Raw genomic sequence first — 13746 nt, forward strand, 5'->3', positions numbered from 1 at the left:
GTGTCCATTTGTATTTCAACATAGTATCTAGATTCGGCAAGAGTAAGACGGTTAAAGGAATTTTTTGGGAGGCGTGTAGGGCGTACACAGTTGATGCTTTTGATGCTGCTATGGATGTTATGAAAAAGACAAAAGAACCAGTATGGGAGTACTTAAAAAGTATAAATCCAGAAACTTGGTCAAGGGCACATTTTAAAGGGAACCGATACAATCTTATGTCGTCCAACAGTGCGGAGTCTATAAATGCATTATCTAGACACGCACGTAAGGTGCCAATACTTATGTTGATCGATTTTTTTCGTGCTACAATGCAACAATGGTGGTTTCAAAGACGTAACTTTTCAGGTATTAAGTAAATTTGTAATATTAATGTTTTATTAATTTTGATGTTATTGATCTTAACTTCTTCATTTTGGCTGTTTTTTTAGCGGAAGCAACAACAATACTTACCCCCTTGGGCGGATGAAGTTGTAAAAGAAAACAAGAAAACTTTTACCAAATGGGATGTTCGCATGATCTCAAATACGAAATGTGAGATCAAAAAGGGGGCACAAAATGTGATTGTTGATTTTCAACATATGACATGTACATGTAGGCATTGGCAACTTGATGGGATACCTTGTGTTCATGTCATAAGATGTTTAACAGTGAACAATTACCAAGACTGCTCGAGGTTTGCATTAAAAGCTTACTTTATCGAAACACTGAGGAAAACATATGAGGAATCAATAAACTCTCTGCCAAAGCCATCCGAATGGGAGATCCCCGATGATTTGATGATTGTTAAGCCACCTATAATGGATAAACGTCAGCCAGGCAGGCCAAGAAACACAGACCGCATTCCATCCCAAGGTGAGGGTCCAATTATAAAAGAGTGTTCTACATGTGGTCAACTAGGACACACGAGAAACAATTGTACTGGAAGGGCGTCCGGTAGCGGAGCACGTCACATAATTTCTACTGTAGAAATGACATTTAATATTGGTGGTTCAGCGGGTTGCTCACAAACCTATAACGCTGATTTTGATATAAAACAACCTTGAAATCAAGAGTAATGATGACTTGTTTACTTATTATGTATTGTAATATTTTTATTAACTCTTACAAGACATTGCTATGCTTTCATATTTTAGTTAAGTTTGTTGATTATAACAATTAATGAAGCCTTTATATTATAAAATATAGTTTGCAGATTTTTTTAACAGTTACAACATGTTATTTAAAAAAACAACAAACGATCCTTTTGCAACCTAATCTGTTTCATGATAATATTACAACAACTTTGTAACTAATTTTTAAACTCAGGGAACTGCAATGGGTACTTCTCTTTCTCCATTGTTATATAGTCATCCCTAATTCTCATTTTGTCTTCCAAACGATCCTTTTTTACCATAATGTGTATCAACTGCTCATCCTTCTCAGCAAGCCGTTTTTCAGTCATTTTGATTGCCTTCTTACACTTTTTTATCCAATCTTTATGCTCTTTGATTTTGTTTTTATTGAGGTCAATCCATTCTTGAGCTTGTTTGCATTCTGATTCAATATCATTAGCAAGTTGAGTGAGAAGTCGAGATGACTCTTTGTCCTCTTCTTGTTGTTCTTCAGCCTTCTTTAATTCTTCAAAATTTTCATGTAACATATATGGCCCGGTTGAAGAGGGTGTAAAAAAAGGGTCTACCGAATCACAGTAGTAACAATCTACTTCGTTGCATGAGCAAACTTCGAATTTGTGTGAGGAACTCATAATAAAGTCGACATTGTAATAAACTGGAGCTATAAGTGGTATTTATACATACTAGACAGTAATTACAAGTCCAACTTTGAAATGACTAGACAGTAATGACAAGTCACTGTAGTAACCTGCAAATCGTAGTGGGACCCTTAAGTGACAAGACATAAATGACAGTTTGACATGATAAATCACTGCATAAAGCTGAAAATCATAGTCCAAATGTAACCATTTCGTAGTCAAAGTATTAATTCATAGTCTATTTATTTATATAAATAGATGTTTAAGATCTAAAAACCAAACACCCAAATCACCTAAACGAAACAAACTCCCATTATTAAAAATGTCGTCGTATGCAGCAAGTTCTTCGAATGAAGTACCTGGTTCCAATTCTGAAAGGCCATGGACGAAAAACGAGGTGTTAGTTCTAACACGATGCTGGCTAAGTGTTAAGGATGGTGTATCGTTACTTGCTCCCCCGCATTGCCTAATTGGTAATGAATGGACTCGCATAACATCTTTGTTTAACCATGAGATGGGAGAAGGACAAAAAAGAGAAAAATCAGATGTTGTTACTAAGTGGATGGATGTAAAGGAAGAAGTGACATGGTTCAATCGAGCATGTAATTATGCGAAAAGTAACAATGTTCGTTATCGAGACGAAGAAGAGTTCTTGGAAGTTGTTACAGATTTTTACATCTGTGAGCATGACGGCAAAGACTTCGAATATGAGGAAGTTTGGAAGGTTGTTAAAAATAAACAGTATTTCATGTAGACCGCTCTAATTTCTGTTAAGAATAACCCATGGAGTTGTGTTTTACGTTAATGCTTTGTTCGTATTATGTCGTTGTTTTTCATGTAATTGTTGTAATGTTTGTAATGGTTCATGGAATCCTTTTTAGTAATGTATTCTAATGTATTGTGAAAACTAATGCAATGGGCATTTATTAATTCAAATTAATCATACGAGTTGCTCACATAATAAACTAAAATAGATTTTAAAAAAACGAAATACATACGAAATACATGAAAATAACCTAGTACATGAAAATAACCTAGTACTCACATAGTAAACTAAAATAGATTTTAAACAAACGAAATACATGAAAATAACCTAGTACTCACATAATAAACTAAAATAGATTTTAAACAAACGGGATATATTTCAAAATATTCCAAGGGGCTTCAAACTGGAATTCCAACCCGTTACTTAATGACTTGTATTCCTCCTTAGCAGCTTCCAAGATGACCTCCCCAGTAGCATTTAAACGGGTGTCGTCAATTTTGGTATAAAGATCGTTGAATAATAGAACTTCGGTTTTCATTTCATACCATCTTGCTAAGATGTCTAGTTCGTCACGATCGTTTCTTGTAGCCATTTGGTTTTCAGCATTGAAAATATTGGTTAAACGGCTCAAAAACATTGGATCGTTCAACTTGCTTGTCTCGTACACATGAATATAAGCATGTGTAAGAACCAAGAACTCTTCATTGCTCCATGATATAGAACTCATTTTGATTGAAACAAAGAGAGTAGAATCTAAAAAACAATATTTGAACAGCTGTATTGGTTTATTTAATAAACTATTTATGTAACTTAAGGTCAATTTATAGTAGTTTCTACACAAAATCGCAGTCCAATCTTCTAATATGTCTGCAATTCATAGTCAAAATTAACTGACGAATGCAGTGTACTATACTTATAACACAACAGATCACTGTTCGAGTTGACAAGTCATCCCCGGTCGAATGACAACACAATACATAGTTGCTTGAATTGACAAGCCATTGCACCAGGAAAGTAAGGACTCGTTATAAATAGATTATAATATCCGTTGTAATTGTATCGTATTTCTTCCCTCCTTGCAATTATGGACTCACCACATATATGGAGGAACGCAGAGGAGGTCGCTTTGGTTCAAGCTTGGATTATAACTGTAGAGGAGGATTTTCCACCGGGTCCCCCACAAGTTCGTGTTGGATCATTTTGGTCTCGTGTCTGTCATTTGATTCACCATTTAACGAGGCGTACTCAATATCGAAGAAGAAGAGATGTCAAAGCGAAGTTTCTGGATTTGAAAATAAAGGTGAAACAATTTCAACGTATTTATGACGAGTTGGATAACGAACATGCAAATACGTTTTGAATATGATGGTAGCGAGTTTACCCACTTAGATGCATGGAATCATTTTAAAGAATGTCCCTTATTTTTAATATGCATGTTGTTTAAGTTAATTTTTTTTCGTTATTTAAGTTGCTTGTTGTTGTATGTGTGTAGTCGTTACTATTTAAACGCCCATATCTTTTAATGTATGTTGTTTCCTCAATAGCCAATACATAATACGACATAAAATAAATAACTAATACATAATACGCCATAAAATATAAATGGGGTACATAAATAACTAATACATAATACGACATAAAATATAAACAGGGTACATGGATAACTAATACGTAACACGACACTAAAATAAAAACGGGGCACATAAAAAACTAATACATAATACTACATAAAATATAAAGGTGCTACACGAATAACTACTGCATTGAGGGAGGTAACAGGACCACCGTTTCATTTGGTATTTCCCAATGCACATGTGATGGTATAGTATTCACCAACTCAGATCCATATGCAAGTCGATACACATAATTAGTGAACTTGTAATCAATCATTCTGTGAATGGATTCAGATGTACGGGTTCTTAGACATGCTATAGCGTGGCCACATGGTATACCGCTTTTTTGCCATTTACCACAACTACATACCCTTCGTTCAAGTTGTACGTTGCTGGTGGCAAAATTGTCATCGACTTCAAATGTATCCCCATACAAACGTCTTGCATTCCAATTATAAGACTTGTTGAGACATTTTTGAACCTTACTCTCAATGTAAGGGGTCAACCCACCAGACAACCTCCCTGTAAAATTTGATATTTTAATAAAAATAGTAGCACAATAAAAAAACTAAATATAACAATCTCCCTTACCCGCCACTTCGGCCCGTTCAGCATACTTTGATTGTATCAACGTGGTGATTAACTCAATTATCGTTGTTATAGGAAACTCACGTGTGGATATAATTTGCAAAATTTCAGGGACGTCAATCGATTTAACATTGTAACGTATTTTTGGGAAAAATGCTCATGTCCATTTTGAAATCGGTATATCGTCAAGCCAGTAAATTGGACTCCTAAGCAAGGTGCAGAAAGGTGGTTTCCTACATGTACTTTGCAACCTTTCCAAACACAAGTAAAAATCATCAATGCTATATGCATTCCATGACTTCCAAAACAACGAATCGACTTCTGTATTGTTATGTCCGACAGACTCACGTATCTTTCGAGCTATATCTTTAGGACAATATCTATGATAGGAATCCGGGTAGGCACTCTGAACACCAAATTCTATTTTATCACACAGGTTGCTTATGAAACCAACCTCTATGTCCTCACCTAAACAATCTTTTAACCTCATCATGAACCATCTCCATGATTCTTCACACTCTAAGGTTCCCAAACCAATTGCTAAGAGTAGTGGTTCATGATTTCCATCTAAAGCCACTGCGAAGTACATTGTTGTCAGATAGCTCCCAAGAAGGGGTAAATAACCCACATATATCAGCGGTATCATGCACCTAAGGAAGGTACGAATCTACATAAAAACAAACACATATTAGTGATAAGTAAAAACTAATCGAGATACATTACCATGAAATATTATATAACTCAATAAAAGAAGTATGTTATACCACGCAACCTAAAGCCACAAAACAGAATTGAAACCGGTTGGTATCGGTTTTCTTAATGGCTGTGAAGGTATTAGGATTTGTTCTTTGAAGGTTATGCAAGAAAATTGGTAGTTGAGAAAAGCTTCTTTCGCTGTAAGTAATCATTTTCAAAACCAATGAAAGTGCTCTACAATCATCACACAAATGCAATATCAAACAAATGCAATTATAAATAGAAAATATTGTATCTCTACTGTTCAAAATTCATAGTTTAACCTTTTAAATTCATAGTCAAACCAGTTCATTTCATAGTCAAATTTCACTGTCCGACATGACAATACTACAGAATGTACTTGTCTGGATTTCATAGTTCAACTTTTTGAATTCATAGTCAAACCAGTTCATTTCATAGTAAAAAAGAATTGTCTGTAATATGATTTCTTCTATAAATGGGTGTCACTCAGTATGAAAAATTTAACTGAGAAAGTAACTCCGATTTAAAAGAAAAAGAAGGCTAATGGCATACTGCAATTGTGGAGGAGAACGTATCGTTAGGATTTCGGGTACAGCTAAAAACCCAGGAAGATTGTTTTACGCTTGCCCATATGTGGTATCATGTTGTTAACGTGATTCAAATTTAAACCCTCGTGTTTACATGACAAAAATTTATTTTCTTACTGTCAATGTTAAATTTAACAGGGACCAAAATGCGGGTTTATCAGTTGGGTTGATGAAGAGGACCAATCATCTGTGGTAATAGCTAAAGTAGCTAACTCTAATAAGCTCTTTCAATCAGAAAATAAGAAGTTAAAGATAGCGTTGGTTTGTAGTTGGGTGTTGTTCTTGGCAGTTCTTGTTTACAAGTTGTAAGCTTTTTAATATTGTTTTTATGGTTTTGAAGTTGTTAGGTCAATAAATTGTTGTATTTGTACTTATGTTTAGAACAGTGTACTTGTAACGTTAAAACAAATGTTGTAGTCGTTCTTATGTTGTATGTATTGATAAGTTATTAGTAGGTCATTAATTTGTTGTAATTGTCGTAACGTTAAATTTTTTGCCATCCGTTGACGATACTGTAAAAATAAACTAATAATCAAATCCAACATTAATTTAGATATACAATTATATAATCCAACTACATACGACCAAGACTAGACCCCCAAAATTTTTTTGCCATCCGTTGACAGAACTCTAAAGCTGCGTTCTTTGGGTAAATAAGAACACGTATTGGTTGACCTGAAACGAATTGCTCCATAAACATACAAATAAAAATACCGCAATCTCCCAAATGACTACTTTGTTGGGGAACATTTTCTTCATAAATGAATTGTATATTCAATGGAATCCTTGGGATGTTCCTCCGGGCCCAATACTTAATCTTGTCCAAATAATTTGCCACCCGACGTTCAAATTTGGAAAAGATTCCTTCAGATTTGAATTTTTCATAAGCCCCTCTACCAAGACTGTCATAAATATGCACTTCCATTGCCGCTAATCGTAGTTCCCCAAATAGCCAATGATTAGGGGATGAATGAATCGGCAATAAGACCTGTATAAGGATCAGAAAATAAAATTATGTTTCTTTACATCACAATACAAAAACATAACAAAAATAATGATATTATTTTCAATATAAACAATTAAGTTTACCGTATCAACATCCCACCAAGCAACCATGAAGTTGGGGTACGTAGCAATACTAGCCATAAACGCCCTCTAGTCCTGCCCTTCTTCCAAAACATGAGAAACAAAAAATTTTGGAGGCATTATTGTATGTCGGTCGCCCTCAAACCGCCTCTCCATCAATAGTCGGTACCAAATGGTTATATGTTGCACACATGATACTTTTGTTATTGACTAAAAAACAATTAACTTTTAAAATAATAAATTAACAATTAATTTACCGATGACTCCAACCATCCGTCGTGTGTATGCCCAAACAATGAGCTCCAAAAATCTCTATCTAACACGAAATTAAACAAACGATGTTGGACATCATATGAATGAAATAAATAATTTTGGATGACAACCTCACCGCCTGCTACGTAAGGTTGCAGGCGAAACATGGAGAAGTCGTGAGCAACACTAAAAACTGGAGGAGGAACGGGGCTTGTTGATTTGATATCAACCTTCTTTTTTGTTCTTCTTTTTTGCTTCGGTGTCGTGTGCAACTAAAAACAATATTCAAAGGTTTAAATCTCTATCTTTTAGATAATTCACATAAACATAAAATCATGAGTTTATAAATAAAACGAATACCTCGGTGTAAGGAGGGCACAAATATTGTGATGGTTTTTGAGTCATCGGTTTATCGAGTGTAACTTCTTTGCCATCATACTTATCAAAATAATCTACAATTCCCGTAATTATTATTTCATCTTCGTCCGGCACCTAATTTAATAAGCAATAATCTCTAATGAAAAAAATGTTTCAATATACTAAAAACAAAATATAAATTAATGTAAGTATAAGAACCTCTTTAGCTTCACTATAATCATTTACGTCAAACACATCATCATCAAATTTGTTCCCCGCATTGTCATTCCTCTCCTCCGACTCCTACATTAAAAATAAAACTTTATACTTAATAACGAAATACACATAATTTAATAAGCAATAATATCTAATTAAATAACTGATTCAATCTACTAAAATCAAAATATAAATTAATGAAAGTATAAGAACCTCTTTAACTTCACTATAATCATTTACATCAAACACATCATCATCAAATTTGTTCCCCACATAGTCATTCCTCTCCTCCAACACCTACATTAAAAATAAAACTTTTTACTTAATAACGAAAGACACATTAAAAAGTAATTATTAAAATCGTAAAGGTAATATCTATAACAACCTTGTCGTCTTGAATATCACCAAAAACATTTTCAGTTGTATTGTTTTTATTCATCACTTCATCTTGCACAACCTATATTTTCAAATATAAAATATGAACACAGGTATTCATATATGTTAATAAATTTAAAAAATAATGTAGCGTGTAACTAACTTGTTCATCATATTTTCTTTGTGACACTATCGGATCATCAAAAGTAATGTCGTTCCAAAATTGTTCAGTATTCACTTCTTCAACAAAAACCTCTGTAGGTTGTCGGTTCATAAACACATGTTGCTCCAGTGCATGTAGCCGTTTCAACACCTCGTCTAGGTTGTGTTTCCCACTGCCCCTACCTCTACCATGAGAGCGACCACTGGACGACATACTAGACGAAGATTCGTCTTGTCTCCTAAAATGGTCCCGTACTGGGGATGGAACTGCTTTCCCTTCACCATATACATACTCTTGAAATGACATATAATAACAAGATATCATCTCACCATCTCCCGGTAACATGTTTTGTCTTGGTGGTTGCCCATCCTAAAAAATTAAACATATTAAAAATGCATATAAAAGTATAATAATCAAGTTTATTAATAATAAACGAAAAATTTATAAACCTGTAACTTTGACCAAATCTTGTTCACGTCAATCCATTTCAATTTTTTTGTTCCACTCCATGGTTTCGTTCGAGGCATGTCTTTATTTTTTCTCAATACAAATCCACATGCACGAATAGCCGGAATCATCTCATATATCCATATCTACAATTTTTTACAATTACAGTAATAAAAGTTAAAATTAAAATAAAAAACATAACAATAAAACAATTTAAATATAAGAAAATTTTTATACCCTTATTGGAGCCGTAAATCCTGAGACGAAGTACTTTAAAGTTTGACGACGCTCAGAAAGTGATAAATAATTATCTATTTTGTTCCATGTATCCTCAAGGTCAACATAAGTAAAATCCCAAAGATAGCTACCCCAAACGAAACTAACAAAACAAAAAAACAAAATTGGTTTTTATATAAATTATAACTTTAATAAAATAAAACTTTTAACGTAAACAAAATATACATGTTCCAGAGATCCAAATTCTCAGCAAAAAAAAAATCAATCTTGTGGCACCCGATCATTAACTTCTTTTCCCAAAAAACCTTCACACAAAATGTATATCAAACATACTCTAACTGCATCAACGTCGTCAAGTTCTAGGAATGTTCGATTTAAAATTAAACGTTTCAGGTCGCCGATTTTCACCGAACTATTGGTATAGTCCGGAAATAGCCGCTCACGCAATAAACATCTTTTTTTACTACTTAATAATTTTTCCGACCATTTTTTCCCAATGTTTTTTGGATACTCCCCAAAATTGAAGCCGGTTATCAAACAAAACTCTTCCGGCCCATAAACCATTTTCGTATTGCCTACTCGAAAATATAATCGTTTTATTCCATCTGGAGATAAAACAGGGTCCGGCCGGATCTGATGAAGTAACATTTTATGGAACAACAATGCGTCCCCTTGTAAACGAGGGACATCAATAAAATAACCAAATACGGTATCTCTGAAAATGGCACGCCTGACATCATCTAAAACTTCAAATACTTCCCATATGTTACCGCCCGAGCCTTTTAAGTTCACAATTGCTTTCATATTGATAAAACTAAAATCATGCTGCAAAAAAAACACAAAAACAAATTAGAGAACTAAAAAATATTTTGTTTTTAAAATATATGATTACGAACTGCAATAAGTACATAAACAATTAGTAATGCAAATACAAATTCTTAATTAATAATTTATATATTTACGATAAAAAACAATAACATACACATATATAAACAATTTTCCAAGTTATACAACAAATATATTTACGATAAAAAAACAATATCATACATAATTATATAAACATTTTATTAAACAAATTTTGAACTTAAACGACAAATATATAAACAATTTTTATCTTTCTAATTATATAAACTAACATTTTATAACCATATAAACAAACAATTTTTCAAATAAAACGACAACCAAATTAACAATTTTGCAAGTTATACGACAAATTTATACAAATTTTCAACTTATACGACAAACACAAACAATTTCTAACAATATATATGACAAATTTTCAACTTATACAAATGTTATACTTATACGACAAATATATATATACAAACGACTATTTTGCACATACTGTAATTTAACTATTTTTCACTTTATATAAACAATTATACGATAAAAATATACAAGTTTTCAGGTTATACAACAACTAAACAAACAACAAAAATAACAAATTGTAAACATTATCTACGCAATCTCTACTTGTACATTCAAACAACCACTAACAAAATAGCATTTAAACTTCAAGTATACTAAATAAATATTAAAACTATCAAACACAACAAAATTACCCTTTTTTAACACTAAATAATACAATAAATGATAAAATAAAAAAAAAAGTTTAAACATTAAAAGAGTTAAAATCTAACCATATTTGCGGGATTGTTGACATAATCCTCCATTTTCTTCAAAAACTAGCCAAAATCCCGAGAGAAGCCCAATGATAGAGAGAGTTTTTGTGTAGAGAATGGTAAAAAATGGAGAAAAAAAACGTTTATATAGTGAAAAGTAAAGGGATTTCGCAGATGGCAGCTTCATTTCGCAGATGGAAAATTCCATCTGCGAATGTACAAGCAGCTAAAGCACAGCTATGCTTTAGCTGCTTGTACATTCGCAAATGGGATGCTGATTTCGTAGATGGGGCATTTCCATCTGCGAAATTGTGGGCTATTTTTGTAATTTCGATTTTTTTTTGCTATTTTTGTAATGTAATTAGTGTAAATGGCTATTTTTGTCATTTTCTCTTTTTGTTTTATGCTAATGGGTATTAGCCATTTCATCCTTAAGATTTTTGTCACATCAACTATTATGACAATAGGTACCATAGCACCGCATCATTTTAATCATTTTAATTTTCTTGTCACATTTTCTTTATTTTTTTTCTGAGTTTTTTTCAATAATTATAAAAATAAGTTATATAATATTAAAAAAACATATCATTTAAATAAAACCAGACATTGTATTTGAGGAAAAGACTTTAAAATACCGAAAAATCGCTATAACTAGAAAAATGTTACAGTACTTGCTATCATCGTATAGATATGATCAGTCAAAATTTGTCGAAGTTGTTTTTTTATGTGTCTTGATATCAACAACTATATACAAATATTCCGCTGAACATATTACAAATTGTATGTGTCATGGGTCCGTTGGCGTATATTGTGCGATATTCTGTTATTTATCTTCCAATATCATATTATATATTATAAAACACCCATAGATAATATATCGTACAATTTATATCTCATATGGCCGTATTGCATGTTCTATTATGTACCACTTCGCATTTAGAGCTCTGAAAACATGTTACACATCCTTACATGTTTTTTCTCGTCTTCTCTTGAATAATTTTTCTCTTAGTTTCACTAGGTGTCGGAATGCCTTAATTGATGTGGAATACGTATGATATATTTTATCCATAAGGTAGTACCTAAACTTATATTTGTTTCCATTAACTATGAAAAGAACGTCTGATGTCTTTCCTGACAAAATATTGATGAATGATCACGAATGTTGATGTCATTGTTGGTACACACAACCTCGAAAAAAGTATGTCGTATCCAAAAAAGGAAGCTACAATCTCTAATACCAACGAATGTGGTTTATGATGACCACTTGCAACGTCCCTCTCCAACCCTAGGGACAATTTCTCCAATCATAATGTTTGCAATTCATGTTTACAAGCATATCAGGAAAACCATGTCTCTCTTTATGTTTCATATATAGTTGTCGCATATTATTCAACGAAGGTTTCACAAATAAATATCACTGAATGTTTCAACAATACCTTTTGACAATCTATACAAACTTTCTCTTACAATTCTTTAAGACATTTTCAGATAATCATCAACGGAATCGGATGACTCCCCGTAAGCCATCACTTGAATTGTTCCAACACATTTATGTAACCCTATGAATCTTCAATTACCTCTAGCATACTATCTCAATTGGAAAAAAAAAACTATACCTAAAGATATATTTAATACATAAAATTGAGTATTTATTTTGTATGAATATATATTTAATATGTGTAAATATAAAAGAAATGAAATCTGATTTCCAAGACGTTGGTTGTGCGTGTAAACACATTCCTACTCAAATGAAACCTTCGTTTGAAATGCTTTGACTTGTATACACAATTATCCGTAAAATAATGGTGATATAGACGTTTGTGTGCTTCCTCACGATTTATATTTAACCTCAAGCTTTTTGTTAGTAGATAAGCTTCATTTCTTCTTTTGCTTTGTTAGTGTAATACATTTACATCGTTGAGCATATCATCTTCATCGGAGGACGAGTAAAACGGATCCATAAAAAGATTTGAAAGATGAGAGTTGTGTGTAAAAAAAATTAAGATGTGATTATATATATATATATATATATATATATATATATATATATATATATATATATATATATATAATTCTTAAATAATATGGTTGTTTGAAATGGTCAATGGACCGTTCGATTAAATTCCTTGCATTGAGTTATGCTCCAACCATGACAAACCTATAGATAACATGAGGGTGGAGCCATGTCTCAATTGGCTCCACGCCGTTGAGGATGTCATGTCAACCTCTCAACGACGTTATTAAGTATGTACCAGGAAACCCGATGGAATGATCAGGAAATAAAATAATCAACTACCAATATAAGAATATGTCATTTGTTGAATTTCCCTCCAACCTAATATAAACCAGATCACATTGCCTTTGTAACTATAATTTTTTTAAACATATTTCATATACATTGTGTTTACCATCAATAAACTGTTGGATTAAGGTGTCTAAGTGTTGAGTCTATATGCCAAGAATCATCATGGAGTGACATTGCCAATAATATATGATCCTATAGGGTCACACCTTTATCAAGTTAGCACATTTTGTATATTTACTATTAATGTGATTCTTAATAAATAATATTGATTATTGTATTTTAATTAGGGAATGATTATTCTTTTATGAAAATAATAATTATAAGAGAATATAACTAGTTATTATTGCATATGATATGAATTAATAACTCATGCATAGTATTTTGGACTAGTTGGATTCTTTTGTCTTTTACCTAAAGACAAAGTTTATATTTTATAAACTTGAAATTTATAAAAAAATAAAGAATCCTCCTCTTTTCAAGAGGTATGGCCAAAAATATTAAAATATGGGGGTTGCTTTTTAATCTCCATGCTTTGTCTCCTATGCTTTTAAAGGCTATAAATATTTTAGAGAATTTTAATAAAAAAAACCTTACTTTGCATCATGGAGTGTATATGCCAAGAATCATCATGGAGTGATATTGTCAATAATATATGATCATATAGG

General features: G+C 32.4%; 1 long non-coding RNA gene across 1 annotated transcript; it reads right to left on the reverse strand.

Moving 5' to 3' along the window:
• Window positions 1-7933: 7933 nt before the first annotated feature.
• Window positions 7934-8401, reverse strand: LOC128128199 (uncharacterized). The gene is made up of 3 exons (XR_008226045.1): window positions 8318-8401; window positions 8146-8229; window positions 7934-8019 (listed from the first exon to the last, which is right to left on the reverse strand). It is a non-coding gene; the product is annotated as an uncharacterized LOC128128199 (long non-coding RNA).
• Window positions 8402-13746: the final 5345 nt, after the last annotated feature.

This window comes from Lactuca sativa, chromosome 8 (assembly GCF_002870075.4).
Source record: "Lactuca sativa cultivar Salinas chromosome 8, Lsat_Salinas_v11, whole genome shotgun sequence".
Taxonomy (NCBI): domain Eukaryota; kingdom Viridiplantae; phylum Streptophyta; class Magnoliopsida; order Asterales; family Asteraceae; genus Lactuca; species Lactuca sativa.